General features: G+C 48.6%; 1 long non-coding RNA gene across 3 annotated transcripts in view; it reads left to right on the top strand.

The window, feature by feature from the left end:
* Nucleotides 1-573: 573 nt before the first annotated feature.
* The window catches only part of LOC130456160 (uncharacterized), a 79,352-nt gene continuing 61,656 nt past the window's right edge, over nucleotides 574-18,269 (top strand). Inside the window, exons 1-2 of one of the 3 annotated variants that reach the window (XR_008914687.1) lie at nucleotides 574-789; nucleotides 5,264-5,699. This is a non-coding gene — a long non-coding RNA (uncharacterized LOC130456160). Of the gene's footprint in view, nucleotides 790-1,757; nucleotides 2,288-5,263; nucleotides 5,700-18,269 lie in introns of those variants that run through there. The other 2 variants (XR_008914689.1, XR_008914688.1) reach the window with 2 other exon arrangements.

Raw genomic sequence — 18,269 nt, 5'->3', positions numbered from 1 at the left:
GGTGGGGCCTTAAGCAGGGACTGTCAGAGGTGGGAGGGGCCTTGTACAGGCTGTGTCTGTCATGAGAGGTGCCTTAAATAGGGAGTTTCAGAGATGGGAGGGGATTTAAACAGGGATTGTTAGCTGTGGGTGGGGTCTTAAATAGGCTGTGTCTGTTGTGGGAGAGGCCTTAAACAGGGAGTGTCAGCGGTGGGAAGGGACTTAAATAGGCTGTGATTGTTGTGGGATGGGCCTTAAACAAGGAGTGTCAGACATGGGAGGTGCCTTAAATAGGGAGTGTCAGAGGTGGGAGGGGCCTTAAACAGAGAGTGTCAGAGGTGGGAGGGGACTTAAACAAGGAATGTCAGGGGTGGGTGGGGATCATAAATAGGCTTAGTCTGATGTGGGAGGGGCCTTAAACAGGGAGTGTCAGCGGTAGGAAGGGACTTAAATAGGCTGTGATTGTTGTGGGAGGGGCCTTAAACAGGGAGTGTCAGAAATGGGAGGGGCTTTATACAGGGAGTGTCAGACATGGGAAGTGCCTTAAACAGGGAGTGTCAGAGGTGGGAGGGGCCTTAAACAGAGAGTGTCAGAGGTGGGAGGGGCCTTAAACCGGGTGTGTCAAATGTGGGAGGGGCCTTAAAGAGGGAGTTTCACAGGTGGGATGCCCCTAAAACAGGGTGTGTCGCCCCTAAAACAGGGTGTTTCAAACCTGGGAGACCCCTTAAATAGGAAATGTCAGAGCTGGGAGGAGACATAGAAGAGGGAATGGCAGAGTTTGGAACGACATAGGAACAGAGAGTGTCACAGGTACGAGGAGCTTTAAACAGGGTGTGTAAGTGCTGGGTTGGGCCTTAGAATATGGAGTGTCAGAACTGTGAGGGTTCTTAAACAGGGAGTGTCAGAGTTGGGAGGGGCCTTAAACAGAAAGAGTCAGAGGTGGGAAGGTCCTTAGAATTAGGTGTTTCAGAGCTGGGAGGGGCCATAGAACAGGGATCATAACATGTGGGAGAGGCCTTAAACAGGGAGTGTCACCGGTGTAAGGGGATTAACCATGGAGTGTCAGAGGTGGGAGGGGCCGAAACCTGGGAGTGACAGAGGTGGGAGGGGCCTTGTACAAAGAGTTTCAGAGGTGGGAGGGGCTTTAAACAGGGAGTGTCAGAGCAGGGAGGGTCCTTAAACAGGGAGTGTCAGAGATGGGCAGGGCCTTAAGCAGGGAGTGTCAGAGGTGAAAGGGGCTTTAAACAGGGAATGTCAGAGCTGGGAGGGGCCTTATAACCTGTGTCTCAGAGATGGGAGGGGCCTTAAACAGGGAGTGTCATAGGTGGGAAGGGCCTTAAATAGCCTTTGTCTGTCATGGGAGGGGCCTTAAACAAGGAGTGTCAGAGATGGGAGGGGCCTTATACAGGGAGTGTCAGAGATGGGAGGGGCCTTAAACAGGGAGTGTCAGAGATGGGAGGGGCCTTAAACAGGGAGTGTCAATGTTGGGAGGGGCCTTAAACAGGGAGTGTCAATGCTGGGAGGGGCCTTAAACAGGGAGTGTCAATGCTGGGAGGGGCCTTAAACAGGGAGTGTCAGTGCTTGGAGGGGCTTCAGGGAGTGTCAATGTTGGGAGAGTCTTTAGGGAGTGTCAATGCTGAGAGGGGCCTTAAACAGGGAGTGTCAGAGATGGGAGGGGCCTTAAACAGGGAGTGTCAGAGGTGGGAGGGGCCTTAAACAGGGAGTGTCAGAGATGGGAGGGGCCTTAAACAGGGAGTGTCAGAGGTGGGAGGGGCCTTCAATAGGCTGAGTCTGTCATGGGAGGGGCCTTAAACAGGGAGTGTCAGAGGTGGGAGGGGCCTTCAATAGGCTGTGTCTGTCATGGGAGGGGCCTTAAACAGGGAGTATCAAGATGGGAGGGGTCTTAAACAGGCAGTGTCAGAGCTTGGGAGGGGCTTTAAAACGGAGTGACAGAGATGGGAGGTGCCTTAAACAGGGAGTGTCAGAGGTGGGAGGGGCCTTAAATAGGCTGTGTCTCTTTTGGAGGGGCCTTAAACAGGGAGTGTCAGAGATGGGAGGGGCTTTAAACAGGGAGTGTCAGAGATGGGAGTTGCCTTAAACAGGGTGTGTCCGAGGTGGATGGGGCCTTAAACAGAGAGTTTCAGAGGTGGGAGGGGCCTAAGACAGGGAGTGTCAGAGGTGGGAAGCCCCTAAAACAGGGTGTTTCAAAGCTGGGAGAGGCCTTAAATAGGGAATGTCATCGCTGGGAGGTGACTTAGAATAGGGAATGTCAGAGCTTGGAAGGACATAAGAACAGAGAGTGTCACAGGTACGAGGGGCCTTAAACAGGGTGTGTAAGTGCTGGGTTGGGCCTTAGAATATGGAGTGTCAGAGCTGTGAGGGTTCTTAAACAGGGAGTGTCAGAGATGGGAGGGGCCTTAAAATGGGATTCTCAGAGCTGTGAGGGGCTTTAAACAGGGAGTGTCAGAGGTAAGAGGGGTCTTAATCAGGGAGTGTCAAAGGTGGGAGGGACCTAAATCAAGGAGTGTCAGTTGTGGGAGGAGCCGTAAACAGGAATTGTCAGAACTGGGAGGGGCCTTAAACAGGGAGTGTCTGAGAAGGTAGTGGCCTTAAACAGGGATATGTCAGAGATTTGTTGGCCTTAAAAAGGTAGTGTCATCACTGTGGTCAGAGTGATGCGGTCAGATTGTCCCACCTCTGACACTCCCTGTTTAAGGCTCCTCCCCTCTCTGACAGTGTAAGGTCTTGGGATTCTTAAGGCTTCACAAAACCCTTCAGCAATGCAGGGGGCTCCGAATTAGATAATACTTGAACTTGGGGAAGGTCTGGGTGGCTTTATCCTATGACTCCTATAGACTTTCCTGCTTCTCAGAGTTACTAAGTGATTTTTCCAGGGTCACAAATTGGCTTTCCAGAGGTCCAGGGCCAACCAAGTCTTTTCTACTCAACAATCTTCAGATGCTACCCAGTGCCTCCTGCATGAAATATAAATTCTTGTTTGGCATTCAAAGCCCTTCTTAACCTGGCCACTTCCTGCCTTCTGGGCTTCTTACACCTTTATCTTATTACAGGAAGTTAGAGAGCACAGTGGATAGATAGAATGCTGGGTCTGTAATCCAGAAGACCCGAATTCAAATCTGGCCTTAGATACTAGTTGTGTGAGCCTAGACAAGTCACTTAAAGTGTTTGCCTCAGTTTCTTCCTTTTAAAATGGGAATAATAATAGCAAGTTTGTTGTTGTGAGGATCAAATGAGATAACAATTGCTAAGTGTTTGGCACACAGTAGGTGCTATATAAATGTTTGTTGTTGTTATCAGTCCCTTGTGCATCTTCTGAGATTGGGCACTGGCTTCCTTGGATGCCATGCAAACAATCATGAAATGCTTTCCCTTCTCCAAGACAACTGAAATCCCATCTTCTGTAAGAGTCTTCTCCCCTCTGAAATTGCTTCCTGCTTCCATAGTTGTCTTACCCATTGGAATGGGAGCTCCTTGAGAACAGAGATGAAGTTTTTGCCTTTCTCTGTAGCCCCAGAGCTTAGCACAGTGCCTGGAAACCTTGTAAATAGATGTCAATGGATCCCAGGGCCCATCCAAATCACATGGTTGCCAAACCAAGAAAATCTTTGGTCTCTTTTGACCTCAGCTGAGGTTGGCAATGAGAGCATGAATCAGAGGACCTGCTCTCCAATCACAGTTCTGCCCTTTGTCATTTCCTAGTTGTGTGACAGTTTCCTTCTCTGTAAAATGAGGGAGGGGGGTTTTGGACTAGATCAGTGATGGCGAAACTTTTAGAGACCAAATGCCATGTCCCACCCTACCCCCAGAGACTGAGTGCTGTGTGCCCCACCCCTTACCCCACACAGGGGAAGGAGAAAGTGCTCCCATTGGGCTGCTGGGGCAGAGGGGCAGTTGAAATGAGGAATGTCCTCAGGCATGGTGGAGAGGGGGAAGAGAGCAGCTCAGCCAGTGCCCTCTGGCTTTCTAGTAACAGACTTTGGTGGGCATGCCCACAGAAAGGGCTTTGCATGCCCTCTTTGGCATGTGTGCCATAGGTCCACCACCATTGGAGTAGATGGTTTCCAGGATCTCTTCTAGTTCTAGAGCTAAGATCTTATGTGTGACCTTGGGTAACTCAGTTTCTTTCCCTGGGTCTCAGTTTCTCCCTCTGGAAAAGGTAGAGGTAGGACTAGAAGGCCCCTGAGATCCCTTCCAGTTTGTAATCTAGGTTCTAAGACTTGCCAAAGGTCACAGAGTATGTGACAAAGCCTGGCTAGAAGCCATGACCTTCTAAAGGCAAAACCAGTAGTCTTTCCAATCCCAGTTGCTCCTAATGCTCCCTTCATGACCCTGACCTCATCCCCAATCAGACTCTGTATCACTTCTCCAGGTCATTGGAGAACTCCAATTGACTGCCAATTCAATTTGGCGTAGTGGAAAGATCACTTTGGACTGCAGTCCAAAGACCTGGGTTCAAATTCTGCCTCACTTTCCTCATCTCTAAAATGAAGAGCCAGGCAGCCTAGAAAGTCCTTTCCTGCCCTTGATCTAGCATCCTATGATGACATCACTCAGTCAAGAGCTGGCTACCCTCAGATCATTCATTCCCCCTTCCCAGCAGGCCCAGGGGGTGCCAGAGAAGGGCGTTGGCAATCACAGTCAAAGGCCTCTCTCCTTACTCCTGGTGGGGATTGCTGCTCTTATTGCCATATATGGAAAGCAGTTTTTCTATTGTAAATCTGGAGTGACAGAGTTCTAGTCCATTGGGGGGGGGGTAGCACGGAAACTTCAGTCCATGAGTCATGGAGGCTGAGGATGGGGGTGGGGGAAGGACCTGGGACCAGCCATTGGGCTTCAGATCTGCCTGTCATGTCAGCAGGCCAATGAGCAGAGGGTGGGAGGCAGGAGCCCAGGGTAGAGATGCTGGGAGGGCCTGGGCCAGAGTGCAGGCTCCTACAACAGGAAGAGATGGCAGTCTGCTGTGGGTCATGGGACAAGGCAAGTGTGCTGCCGGAAAAACAAAGCCCAGAGAAATGGCCACCAAGTAAGGCAGCCTTGTGGGGCCCCTGAGGTCCGGAGGCCAGCCTGGAGGGAGGGCAAGCCCGTGCCAGGAGAATCCTTCAAAGCACAATTCCCAGACCTGCTTTTTCCCAACCTGTTGCATTGTGGGAAATATATAAGATCTGGAGGCAGAGCCCCTAGCTTTGAATTCTGCTTATACCCCCTCACTTGTGTGACCTTGGGCAAGTCCCTTACTGAAGTTCCCTTTCATCCCATAATCTAGGAACCAGTGGACCTGCCAGGCACCTGGGCCACGTCACTTACAGCACATCATAGAAGAAGGGGCACTGCAATTGGCATTAAGAGGATCTGAGTTTAAGTTCCACCTGTGACGCAATAACAGCTTCTTCTTTGCCTCAGTTTCTCCACATTTAAAAGGGTCAATGGCCCTTAAGATTTCTTCTACCTCTGAAGGTATGATTCTGTGAACTTCACTGTACCTTGGTTTCCTCAGTAGACAAATGGAAGGGTTGGATAAGATGGCCGCCAAGGCCCATCCAGGTAGAGAACTAAGTTCTCTTCAGCTGATTTTGTTCCATCTATCTCTGAAGGAGCAGACCTGGAATTCAAAGCCCAGGCCTTTTCTTCTTAGTAGAAGGGTGGCGAAAGGGTCTGTGAAGTCAATACAACCTGTGTGACTTTGGGCATGTCCCCTCCTCTCCCTGGGTCTCCTTTTCTTCTTCTGTAAAATGAAAGGCTTGGACTCAATGGCCTTTGGGGCCCTTCCAGCTCTATGGTTAAGACCCTAGGCATGACCTTAGACAAGTCTCTTCACGTCCCTGAGTCTTAGTTTCCCCCTGTATAAAATGAGGGAGCTGGAATCCATGGCCTTTCCAACTCTAGAGTTGGGATCCAATGTGTCACCTTGAGCAAATCCATTCCCTTCCCTGGGCCTCAGTTTCCCCCTCTGTAAAATAAGGGAGGCTGGACTTAATGGTCTCTGAGGCCCTAATCAGCCCTAGGGTTAAGACCCTATGTATGACCTTAGACAAGTTCTTCCTCTTCCCGGGCCTCAGTTTCCCCTCCTCTAAAATGAAGGGGTTAGACTCCATGGCAACTCTGAGGCTCTTCCAGCTCTAGAGCTAGGATCCAATGTGTCACCTTGGGCAAGTACATTCCACTCTCTGGGCCCCAGTTCCCCCCTCTGTAAAAGGAGAGAAGTTAGACTCGATCCCCTCAGAGGTCCCTCCAAGCTTGGGGTCTAAGATTCTAGGACCACTGTAGGATGGCCTGAAGCCCATGGAAGGAGCCTCCAAAGGCCAGAGAAAGAAGACCTTTTCTTGGCTTCCTGGCCAGGACTTAAATAATAGTAATACGGCTCTTGATTCTACATTGTTTTGCAGAGCTCTTTTCTTCCCAACAGCCCAGGGAGATTGGGAGTGTGAGGGTGATCACCCCCATTTTACAGACACATAAACCAAATCCCAGAGGCAGTAAGGTGGTCCAGTGGTTAGAGCACCAGGCCTAGACTCAGGAAAACCTGAATTAAAATTCAGCCTCAGACACTTCCTAGCTGTAAGACTCTAGGCAAGTCCCTTAACCCTATTGACCTCAGTTTCCTCATCTGTCAAAATTAGCTAGAGAAGGAAATAGCAAACTACCCCAGGATCTTTGCCAAAAAGCAAACAAACAAATAAAAACCCAAGTGGGGTCAGCTGAAGAGTCAGACATGACAGAAAAATGACTGAATAACACTGAAACCTAGAAGTCAGTCCCATCATTCAAACGGGGGGGGGGGTGGGGGGGGACAAATTCTAAAAGACTCTTTCCTTTCCACTGAGTCCTACTCTTCCTCATCGTGCTGTGTCCTGAGTAAGTTTCTCAGGGCTTAGGAGCAGAAGGTGAAGCAGGATGAATCCCCCAGTTTTCCCCACAAAGCCCATCATGGTCCTGGGTTCGAGAGGCAGGCCAGCCTTGCCTAGGAGAATGGCAAGTGGCTTCAGTTTTCATCATTGCATTGGCTTGCTTCCCTTGCAGATGTCTCAGGATAGGGCTGGCCACTGCCTCAGGCCCAAACCGGGCTGGAACTAGTCTGGAGGTAGAGGGAAACATGGGAGGACTTGTTTTTTTTTCCACTTAATAAGTCATCCTTTAGAGTGGAAAAACCCACTAAGAAGGAAAGGAGGGAAGGGAAGGGAGGGAAGCCAAGTGAGAAGGGGAGAGACGGAAAATGGGAAGGAGAAAGAGAGGAAGGGGAAGGCAGCGAATGATGCTAAAGAGGTGGGGAGCAGGGGGGAGGGGAGGACCATGAAGGGGGAGGGGAGAGAAGGCTGGAGAACCGGGAAGCAGACGAGTTGGCCTGTCTGGGCCTCTTCTCATTGGGTCTTGGAACAGCCAGGCAGAGCCACTGATTGGGTGTTTCTGTGGCTGCCCGACGGGGCAGCGCAAATCTGCCGAGAAAGCTGGCTCCCCGGCCCCAAGAACTGAGGGTACCCCAACTCCAGTGAGGCTGGCAGAGCCACAGAACTGGGCTTCCCAGAGACTTGGCAGGTCAGGGCCAGCCTAGGGCTTGAAGCCAGGGCCGGGGGTGCCCTCCGAGTTGTGGTCAGCTCCCAGGGGCTCCCTTGGGTGTCTGTCTCGGTCACCCCACTGGCTCAGTGCCCAGGAGGTAAGGAGGGTTTGGGTGGGGCCTCGAGGAGGCTACCAACCGTTAGGCGGAGAGTCGGAGCCGGCTGTGCTTGCCAGAGGATGATGTCTGGGTGGGGGAGTCTGGCAGCCGCTGGGAGTTCCAATGACTGTCTGTCCAGCTTTTTCCCATCAGTCTCCTGGCACCAGGCTCCCTGGCTGGGCCGGCGGGCGGGCCAGCAGGCGAGCGGCTATTTTTGGAAGCTTTCAAAATATCTTCCAAGGTGCTGCTGCCTCCATTCAGGCCCGGATTTCAGGGATTCATTGAAGACAGTTAGGAGGATGGAGCCCAGCCTGGGAAGCCTCCTCCTCCCGGCAGAGCAAGCAGCCACTCCCTGCCTGCTGGCCTTGACTGGGGGGCAGGGGGAGGCCATCTAGCCATCTGACTGAGGAACGGGTGGGGCTGGGACCCAGCTAAGTCCAAGGATAGGCCGAGCCAGTGAATGGAGCCCTGGAGAAAGGTAGAGTCGAGGCACAGGGGGAACACCAAAGACCCCAGAAGACCGGTCAACATATTCTGTGATCCAGGGGGCTTTCTGAGGCTAAGTGGCACAGTGACAGAGTGCTGGAACTGCACTCAGTTGGACCTGAATTCAAATCTTGCCTCAGACACTAACTAGTTGTGTGAACCTGGTCAAGTTACTTAAAAAAAACTCCCTGTGCCTCCATTTCCCCCACCTGCAAAATAATGGGGTTAGAATCAGTGGCCTCAATGATTTCAATTATACTACTGAATGTGGAGTCCAGAAGTTCTGGGTTTGAATCCCTCCTCAAAAACACACTGTAGGGGACAGCTGGGTGGCTCAGTGGATTGAGAGCCAGGCCCAGAGACAGGAGGTCCTGAGTTCCAATCTGGACTCAGACACTTCCCAGCTGGGTGACCCTGGCCAAGTCACTTCACCCTCATTCCCTAGCCCTTACCACTCTTCTGCCTTGGAACCAGTATTGATTCTAAGACAGAAGGCAAGGGTTTAAAAAGAACACTGTAACCCTGAGTAAGCCATTTAGCCTCAGTTTCCTCATCTGTAAATAGGGGAAAATAAAGAGCATCTACCACACAAGTTTGTCAAGAGAATCAAATATGGAAAATGATGCAAATCCTAGATTGCTATGGAAATACTAGATGCTTATTATTATTCTTATTTCATTTTCTCTGTAGATATTTATTAGACTCTGAGCTCCTTAGGTTTGTTTTTCTTTACTTAGCACATTGCCTGACACTCTTTTTTGTTTGTTTGTTTCCTAAAACCCTCACTTTCAGTCTTAGAATACTGTGTACTGGCTCCAAGGCAGAAGAGTGGTAAGGGCTAGGGAATGAAGGTGAAGTGACTTGGCCAGGGTCACCCAGCTGGGAAGTGTCTGAGGCTGGATTGGAACCCAGGACCTTCTATCTCTAGGCTTGGGGTTCTATCCACTGAGCAACCCAGCTGCCCCCCCACATGTTTTTAAAGTCTTCTGTCTTAGGTTCCAAGGCAGAAGAGTGGTAAGGGCTAGGGAATGGGGGTGAAGTGACTTGCCTAGGGTCACCCAGGTAGGAAGTGTCTGAGGCCGGATTGGAACCCAGGACCTCCTGACTAGTGCTCTATCCCCTGTGCTACTTAACTGCACCCTGACATTTAATAAATATTCATTGACTGACTGACTTCTAAGTTCCTCAGAGCTGCTCTGACTTTCCTTGTCCCAAGCTGCTTTCCCTTTCTTTATTTGTATTTGTTAACTTGTTCTCTCCCCCATTAGATTGAGAGCTCCTTGAGGTCAAGGACTATCTTTGGCCTCTATTTGTATCCTCAGGCTTAGCACAGTGCCTGGCACATAGTAAGTGCTTAATAAATGTTTCCTGACTGGCTTCCCTGCTCCGACATTCCTTGTTCTAAGATCCTTTCCTTGTGGAATATTCTGGGTCCCTCTCAGCCCTGATGTTATGTGTTCTCAATTCTCTCCTATCCCTGACAATGTATTCTAAGGTCCTTCTCCACTCTGACAAAGGTCTTGACTCTGGGCTAAGGTCCCTTCGAGCTCTCCAGTCTTCCTAAGGTCTCTGTGGAGAGCATTCTCTGAGCCCTGGGACTCATAGGCAGGAGAGGCACCAAACGGAACCAAACTTGGAGTTTGTTGTATCCCTAATAAAGTGCTTGGTGATTAATGGAGTGTTGAGGAACTCTCTGGGGGATTAGGGAAGAATGAGAAATACGCATTATATGCAAATAGCTTTCTATAATTAAAGCCTTTTGAGAGGGGGCTCTCCCACCCCCAAAAGCAGCGTGGGAAATGCTTTGTCCCAGATCTCCATCCAGAGGGTAGAGCCAGAACTAATCCACAACAGTCAGGCCTTTGCCCCAGGTGCCAATATGGGAGGGGGCGCACTTCCTCTGAGGAGTGCTAGACTTGAATGCTTGCTAGCTACTTCACCCAGTCCCAAGTGGCCTGTGGTGGTCACATCCCTCTCCTCGAGCTTCCTTCTCATCAGAACTGCCTGCCACCCACTATGTGGGATGCTTGAGCTCAGTTGGGAACGTCGGTGACAGAGGGGCATTTCACAAGTAACCTCAGTCACCCCCTGTTCTTTTCTCCTGTCCTCCCTTCCCACTGTGTCCTCTGGAGGCTTCCTTTCTTCTTGTTTTAATTACGTTTTCTTTTTAAAATAAGAACATACAAAGAAGAGAAAAAGAGGATTATAAATGAAACCACAAATCTCTGTAGCAAAGGGCTTTGCCTTCAAAGTCCTTCCTCTCTTGTGAACAAATTCCCTTTCATCTAGGACCTGGCTTCTCATATTCTTCCCATCTTCCTGTGCTCTTTGGAATCTTGCTCTCTGCTCCAGGTTCCCCTAGACTGGCTGTCGCGCCTTCACTCCCACACCCAGACACCAAAGACCAGGGGAAAGTGACTACTTTCTATCCTCCTCACTGCCACTTTCAGACCCCTTTCCTTTTGCCTCGATTTCCTTTCAAGGTCACTCCATCTTGCCTAGACCCTTGTCACCGCCTCCTCCAGGCTTTTGAGTTACTCTCCATCGTCCCCCATCAGCTCAATGTCAGCTTCATAATTATCACCTTCACTCCAATTCCTGACCCCAAATGTCCTCAGGCTGCTGCAGAATTCCCACAGGTCTCTAGGACACACCACAAAAAAGAGACTTGCTAAATACAGCCATATACTTTCGTTCATTTGGCAAACATTTCTTTTAAAAAATCAAGATTTGGTTTTTTTGTTTTTTTCCATGTTGTTCATTTTTCTAAGTGAATAATCTTATAAAGCCCAAATCCCAAAACATAAACCCGAATAAGCAAGTGAAAAATTGTCTCCTTCCATCTGCATTTTGACTTCAACAGTTCTTTCTCTGGAGGTGGAGAGCATTTTCTGTCATAAATCCTTCAAAATTATTCCGCATCCTTGTATTGCTGAGAGTAGCTAAGTCTATGCCAGTTGATCACTCCACAGTATTGCAGTTACTGTGTATGTTTTCCTGGTTCCGCTTTTTTCACTCTGCATCAGTTCATGTAAAACTTTCCAGTTTTTTCTGAAATCCTCCTGTTTATCACTGCTTACAGCACAATAGTGTTCCATCGCCATCATATACCATAATTTGTCAGCCATTCCACAATTGATGGACATTCCTTCAATTTCCAAGGCTTTTCGCAAACATTTCTTAAGTTCCTACTGTATTCCAGAGCCTGTACTAGACACTAAGGATGTTGTTGTTCAGTTGTTTTTCTTTTTTTTTTAAAACATTATTTTATTTGGTCATTTCCAAACATTATTCATTGGAAACAAAGATCATTTTCTTTTCCTCCCCCCTCCCATCACCTCTCCCATAGCTGACGCATGATTCCACTAGTTATCACATGTGTTCTTGACTCGAACCCATTTCCGTGTTGTTGGTATATTCATTAGAGTGTTCATTTAGAGTCTCTCCTCAGTCATATTCCCTCCACCCCTGTAGTCAAGCAGTTGCTTTTCCTCGGTGTTTTTACTCCCACAGTTTATCCTCTGCTTGTGGATAGTATTTTTTAGATCCCTGCAGATTGTTCAGGGATATTGCATTGCCACTAATGGAGAAGTCCATCACCTTCGATTGTACCACAATGTATCAGTCTCTGTGTACAATGTTTTCCTGGTTCTGCTCCTGTCACTCTGCATCAATTCCTGGAGATTGTTCCAGTCTCCATGGAATTCCTCCACTTTATTGTTCCTTTTAGCACAATAGTATTCCATCACCAACATATACCACAATTTGTTCAGCCATTCCCCAACTGATGGGCATCCCCTCATTTTCCAATTTTTGGCCATCACAAAGAGCGCTGCTATGAATATTTTTGTACATGTCTTTTTCCTTATTATCTCTTTGGGGTACAAACCCAGCAGTGCTATGGCCGGATCAAAGGGCAGACAGTCTTTTATCACCCTTTGGGCATAGTTCCAAATTGCCCTCCAGAATGGTTGGATCCATTCACAACTCCACCAGTAATGAATTAGTGTCCCCACTTTGCCACATCCCCTCCAGCATTCATTACTTTCCTTTGCTGTCATGTTAGCTAATCTGCTAGGTGTGAGGTGATACCTCAGAGTTGTTTTGATTTGCATCTCTCTGATTATCAGAGATATAGAACACTTTTTCATGTGCTTGCTAATAGTTTTGATTTCTTTTGCTGAGAACTGCCTGTTCATGTCCCTTGCCCAGTTATCAATTGGAGAATGGCTTGATTTTTTTGTACAATTGATTTAGCTCTTTGTAAATTTGAGTAACTAAACCTTTGTCAGAGGTTTTTATGAAGATTGTTTCCCAATTTGTTACTTTCCTTCTGATTTTAGTTACATTGGTTTTGTTTGTAGAAAAACTTTTTAATTTGATGTATTCCAAATTATTTATTTTGCATTTTCTGACTCTTTCTAAGTCTTGCTTGGTTTTAAAATCTTTCCTTTCCCAAAGGTCTGACATGTATACTATTCTGTGTTCACCTAATTTTCTTATAGTTTCCTTCTTTATGTTCAAGTCATTCACCCATTTTGAATTTATCTTGTTGTAGGGTGTGAGATGTTGATCCAAACCTAATCTTTCCCACACTGTCCTCCAATTTTCCCATCAGTTTTTGTGAAATAGTGGATTTTTATCCCAAAAGCTGGGTTCTCTGGGTTTGTTGTATATTGTCCTGCTGAGGTCATTTACCCCGAGTCTATTCCACTGATCCTCCTTTCTGTCTCTTAGCCAGTACCAAATTGTTTTGATGACCACTGCTTTCTAATATAGTCTGAGATCTGGGACTGCAAGGCCCCCTTCCTTTGTATTTTTTGTTGAGTCGTTTTTCAATTATGGCTCCCTTTGGGATTTTCTTGTGCGATATTGAAATCACTTTTAAAAAGACTGACATATATACTAATTTAAGGTCACCAAGGAATTCACTTATGTAATTCCTAACTGAAACACTCAAGTCAGCTGCCAACTTTTTTTTTATTACAAACAGGAGGAAGAAAGTGAGAGAGAGAGAGAGAGAGAGAGAGAGAGAGAGAGAGAGAGAGAGAGAGAGAGAGATAAGGGAGAGAAGGAAAGAAGTTTAAATATCCACTTTGCTCAGGCTGAGCCAAAGAGGGCTTTAAGGCCCTGGATAGCCAAGGCAAGGAAAGGGATCACTCATTATCACTCATGTGACCAATATGAAGGAAAGCAGTCCACGGGCTCCTCCAACTCCAAGCACCAGCCTCCAACTCACTCTAGCCCTCCTCAAAGGAAGTCCCGAGAACTCCAGAGACTGTTCTCTACCTCACTTCCTGGGTCTCACATGTCCCAATGGTGGCTCTAGCTTGACCTAGGACCACCCAGAGGTCTGTCCTTTTTTTGCACATGTCTGTTGAGGAACATATTCTCAAATAATTAAATCTTGAGTTTTGCTGCAGCCCTTCCTAATCTTGTTACCCTGAGTAGGGTGGAGATTGTAGTTTCCAAGACCTGATTCTGTTATTCCAAGTATCTCTATTGTTATTGATCAGGAAATAGCTAAATCCCATCTTCTAAAGAATGGTCTGAATAGGGTGGAGTAGTTTTGAAATTCACACTTGGCAGAGGTAATTTACCATTTCTTTCTCCAGTTTATTTTAGAGAGGACAAAACTGAGGCATACAGGGTGAAGTGACTTGCCCAGGGTCACATACCTAGGAACTATCAGGCTGGTTTTGAACTTGGGAGGAACATGAGTCTTCCTCACTCCAAGCTCAGTATTCTATTTACTGCAGGGCCACCTTGTTACCCCAGACACTACAGATACAAAGGCCTAAAAGAGACAGTCCCTTCCCTGAGGGTGCTTACCTAATCCTGTATTTATACTGACACACACTCAACTGTGCAATTTATCCCAATACACATCCTGAATCAAGCTATCTCTACAAAAATGCATCTAGACAATTTCCTCTTTCTTCCCTTTCTCTCTCTCCCCCTTTCAAATGTCCAGGATAGAACTATCGAGAAAGAGTCTCAGATTTGGAGTCAGGGGATTTGGGTTTGAATCCAAGTTTTAGTGCTTATAATCTGTGTGGTCTTGGGCAAATCACTTCAACTCCCTGGGGCTCCATTTCTTCATCTGTAAAGTGAGGAGGATAAACAAGATGACTTTTGGAGTACCTTCTAATCCTAGATTGCTGATCCTATGAAAGACCCTTCCCCTCTCCATTAAATTAGACATCATATGTATACATTAGCTCACAGTTCCTTAGCTGACTCAACTCACCTCATTTCTATCTTGGTCTGTCAATCAATAAACATAAAACTCTTACTATTTGCTAAGCCTTGGAGATACAAAGAAAGGTTAAGGACACTGTCTGCTCTCAAGGAGCTCCCTGTCTCTAATCTATTCCAACTACACACAGAGGTGGTCATCCACCAATCCAGGTGTGTGTCAGAATTACTACTTTTGGTTCTTTCAGGGAGAGCAAGCCATTTGGAGCTCCCCAACCCTTTCAAACTAACTGGAGCTAAATGCCACTAAAAAAATCCATTCCTTTGGCAGAAGGCTTTGCATCTCTGGAAGTGATCTTATTAATATACAGCTTCCTAGGGGCAGCTAGATGGTGCTACACTGGAGAAAATGACTGGATCTAGAGTCAGGAAGACCTGAGTTCAAATCCAGCCTCAGACACTTCCTAGATTAGTGGCCCCGAACAAGTCACTTCATACTGTTTGCCTCAATTTCCTCCTTTTCTACAATTAGCTGGAGAAGGAAATGGCACAACCCCAAATGGGGTCACAAAAAAATCAGACTGGACTTAAAGAACTGCCTAGACAAGGGTCACGATAACAAACTCATACTTTCCCAGGCCTTTGGCTGCGTACAAACTACTTTTCATTGAATTCAGAATTGTCTTGCAATTGAGCAGTGATCTAGTAGAATTCTCCTAATTTGCACAGGAGGAAATTGAGGTTCAGTAGAGGGGAAGTCACATGGCCAAAGTCACATTTCTAGGAAGTGGCACTTAAAGCATTATGTAAATGTCAGCTGTAATCTCACTCTCCAGACAACTATAAGGAGGAGGCTGGATTGGGAACTCTAATATCCCCTTCACTACTGACGCCAACATCCCATCATCTTAGAGTAGTCTTCTAGGAACACTTCTCTGTTCTAAATGCTCAAATCCAATCCACATTTGCTCTTTCAGTTTTCAAACTTGAGGTTTTAAGATCTCTAAGAAGGTTTTATTCTGTCCTGAGGCCATTCCCAACTCTGACACTCCCTCACCTGAGGGCCAACAAGCTCTGACCCTACTTGTTCTAGGGCCCCTCCCAACAATGAAACTGCATGTTATAAAGCACCTCCCAGCATTGACACTCCCTGTCCGGAGGCCCCTCCCAGCATTGACCCTCCCTGTCCTGAGGCCCCTCCCAGCATTGACATTCCTCATTTAAGGCACCTCCCAGCATTGACACTCCCTGTTTAAGGATCCGCCCAGCACAGACACTCCCTGTACTGAGGCCCCTCAAAGCACTGACACTCCCTGTTTAAGGCCCCTCCCAGCATTGACACTCCCTATCCTGAGGCCCCTCCCAGCATTGACATTGCTTGTTTAAATCCCTTTCCAGCATTGACACTCCCTCTCTTAAGGCCCCTCCCAGCATTAAAACTCCCTGTTTAAGGCCCCTCCCAGCATTGACATTTCCGGTTTAAGTCCCCGCCCTCCATTGACACACCCTGTCCTGAAGCACCTCCCAGCTCTGACACACCCAGTTTACGGACCCTCCCAGCATTGACACTCCTTCTCCTGATACCCCGGCCAGCAACGATATTCCCTGTCTTAAGGCTCCTCCCAGCACTGATACTCCCTGTTTAAGGCCCCTCCCAGCATTGACAATCCCTGTTTAAGGCCTCTCCCACCATTGACACTCCCTGTTTAAGGCCCCTCCCAGCATTGACACTCCCAGTTTAAGGCCCCTCCCACCATTGACACTCCCCATTTAAGGCCCCGCCCAGCATTGACACTCCCTGTTTAAGGCCCCTCCCAGCACCGATATTCCCTGTCTTAAGGCCCCTCCCAATATTGACACTCCCTCTCTTAAGGCCCCTCGCAGCAATGATACTCCCTAATTAAGACCACGCCCTCCATTGACACTCCCTGTCCTGAGGTCCCTCCTAGCTCTGACACACCCTGTTTACGGACTCTCCCAACATTGACACTCCCTGTTTAAGGCCGCTCTCAGCATGAACACACCCTGTACTGAGGCCCCTCCCAGGACTGACACTCCCTCTCTTAAGGATCCTGCCAGCATTGACACTCCCTGTCTTAAGGCCCCTTCCAGCATTGACACACCCTGTTTATAGACCCTCCCAGCATTGACACTCCCTGTTTAAGGCCCCTCCCAGCATTGACACTCCTTGTCTTAAGGACCCTCCCAGCATTGACACTCCCTGTCCTGAGGCCCCTCCCAGCTCTGACACACCCTGTTTAAGGATCCTCCCAGCACAGACACACCCTGTACTGAGGAGCCTCACAGAATTGAAACTCCCTGTCTTATGGCCCCTCCAAGCCTTGAAAATCCCTTTTTAAGGCCCATCCCAGCACTGAGACTTCCTGTCCTGAGGCCATTCCCAGCATTGACACTCTCTGTTTAAGGCCCCTCCCAGCAATGACATTTCCTGTTTAAGTCCCCACCTTCCATTGACACTCCCTGTCCTGAGGCCCCTCCCAGGATTGACACACCCTGTTTATGGATCCTCCCAGCATTGACACTCCCTGTTTCAGGCCCCTCCCAGCATTGACACTCCCTGTTTAAGGCCCCTCCAAGCATTGACACTCCCTGTTTCAGGCCCCTCCCAGCATTGACACTCCCTGTTTAAGGCCCCTCCAAGCATTGACACTCCCTGTTTCAGGCCCCTCCCAGCATTGACACTCCCTCTCTTAAGGTCACTCCTAGCATTGACACTCCCTCTCTTAAGAACCCTTCCAGCATTGACATTCCCAATTTAAGGCCCCGCCATCCGTTGACACTCCCTGTCCTCAGTCACCTCCCAGCTCTGACAAACCCTGTTTACGGATCATCCCAGAATTGACACTCCCTGTTTAAGGCCTCGCCCTCCATTGACACTCCCTGTTCTGAGGCCCCTCCCAGCATTGACACTCCCTGTTTAAGGACCCGCCCTCAATTGACACTCCCTGTCCTGATGCCCCTCCCAGCTCTGACACAACCGGTTTATGGACCCTCCCAGCATTGACACTCCCTGTCGTGAGGCCCCTCCAAGCAATGACACTCCCTGTTTAAGACCCCGCCCTCCATTGACACTCCGTGTCCTGAGGCCCATCCTAACTGTGACACACCCTGTTTACTGACCCTCCCAGCATTGACACTCCCTGAATAAGGCCCCGCCCTCCATTGACACTCCCTGTCCTGAGGCCCCTCCCAGCATTGACAGTCCCTCTCTTAAGGACCATCCCAGCATTGACACTCCCTGTCCTTAGGCCCCTCCCATCTCTGACACACCCTGTTTACGGACAATCCCAGCATTGACACTCCCTGAATAAGGCCCCGCCCTCAATTGACACTCCCTGTTCTGAGGCCCCTCCCAGTTCTGACACACCCTGTTTATGGACGCTGCCAGCATTGACACACCCTGTATAAGGCCCCGCCCTACATTGACACTCCCTGTCCTGAGGCCCCTCCCAGCATTGACACTCCCTGTCTTAAGGCCCCTCCCAGCAATGTTACACCCTGTTTAAGACCCCAACATCCATTGACACTCCCTGTCCTGAGGCCCCTCCCAGCTCTGACACACCCTGTTTACAGACCCTCCCAGCTTTGACAGACCCTGTTTAAGGACCCCCCTCCATTGACACTCCCTTTCCTGAGGACCCTCTCAGCATTCACACTCCCTCTCTTAATGACCCTCCCAGCATTGACATTCCCACTTTAAGGCCTCACCGGCCATTGACATTCCCTGTCCTGAGGCCCCTCCTACCTCTGACACACCCTGTTTAAGGCCCTTCCCAGCATTGACACACCCTGTTTACGGCCCCTCCCAGCATTGATACACCCTGTTAAAGCCCCGCCCTCCATTGACACTCCTTGTACTAAGGCCCCTCCCAGCTAGGACATAATGTGTTTACGGATAATCCCAGCATTGACACTC

This window comes from Monodelphis domestica, chromosome X (genome assembly GCF_027887165.1).
Source record: "Monodelphis domestica isolate mMonDom1 chromosome X, mMonDom1.pri, whole genome shotgun sequence".
Lineage (NCBI taxonomy): Eukaryota > Metazoa > Chordata > Mammalia > Didelphimorphia > Didelphidae > Monodelphis > Monodelphis domestica.
The sequence above is the reverse complement of the archived record's forward strand: the minus strand, read 5'-3'. Positions and strand labels throughout refer to the sequence as shown.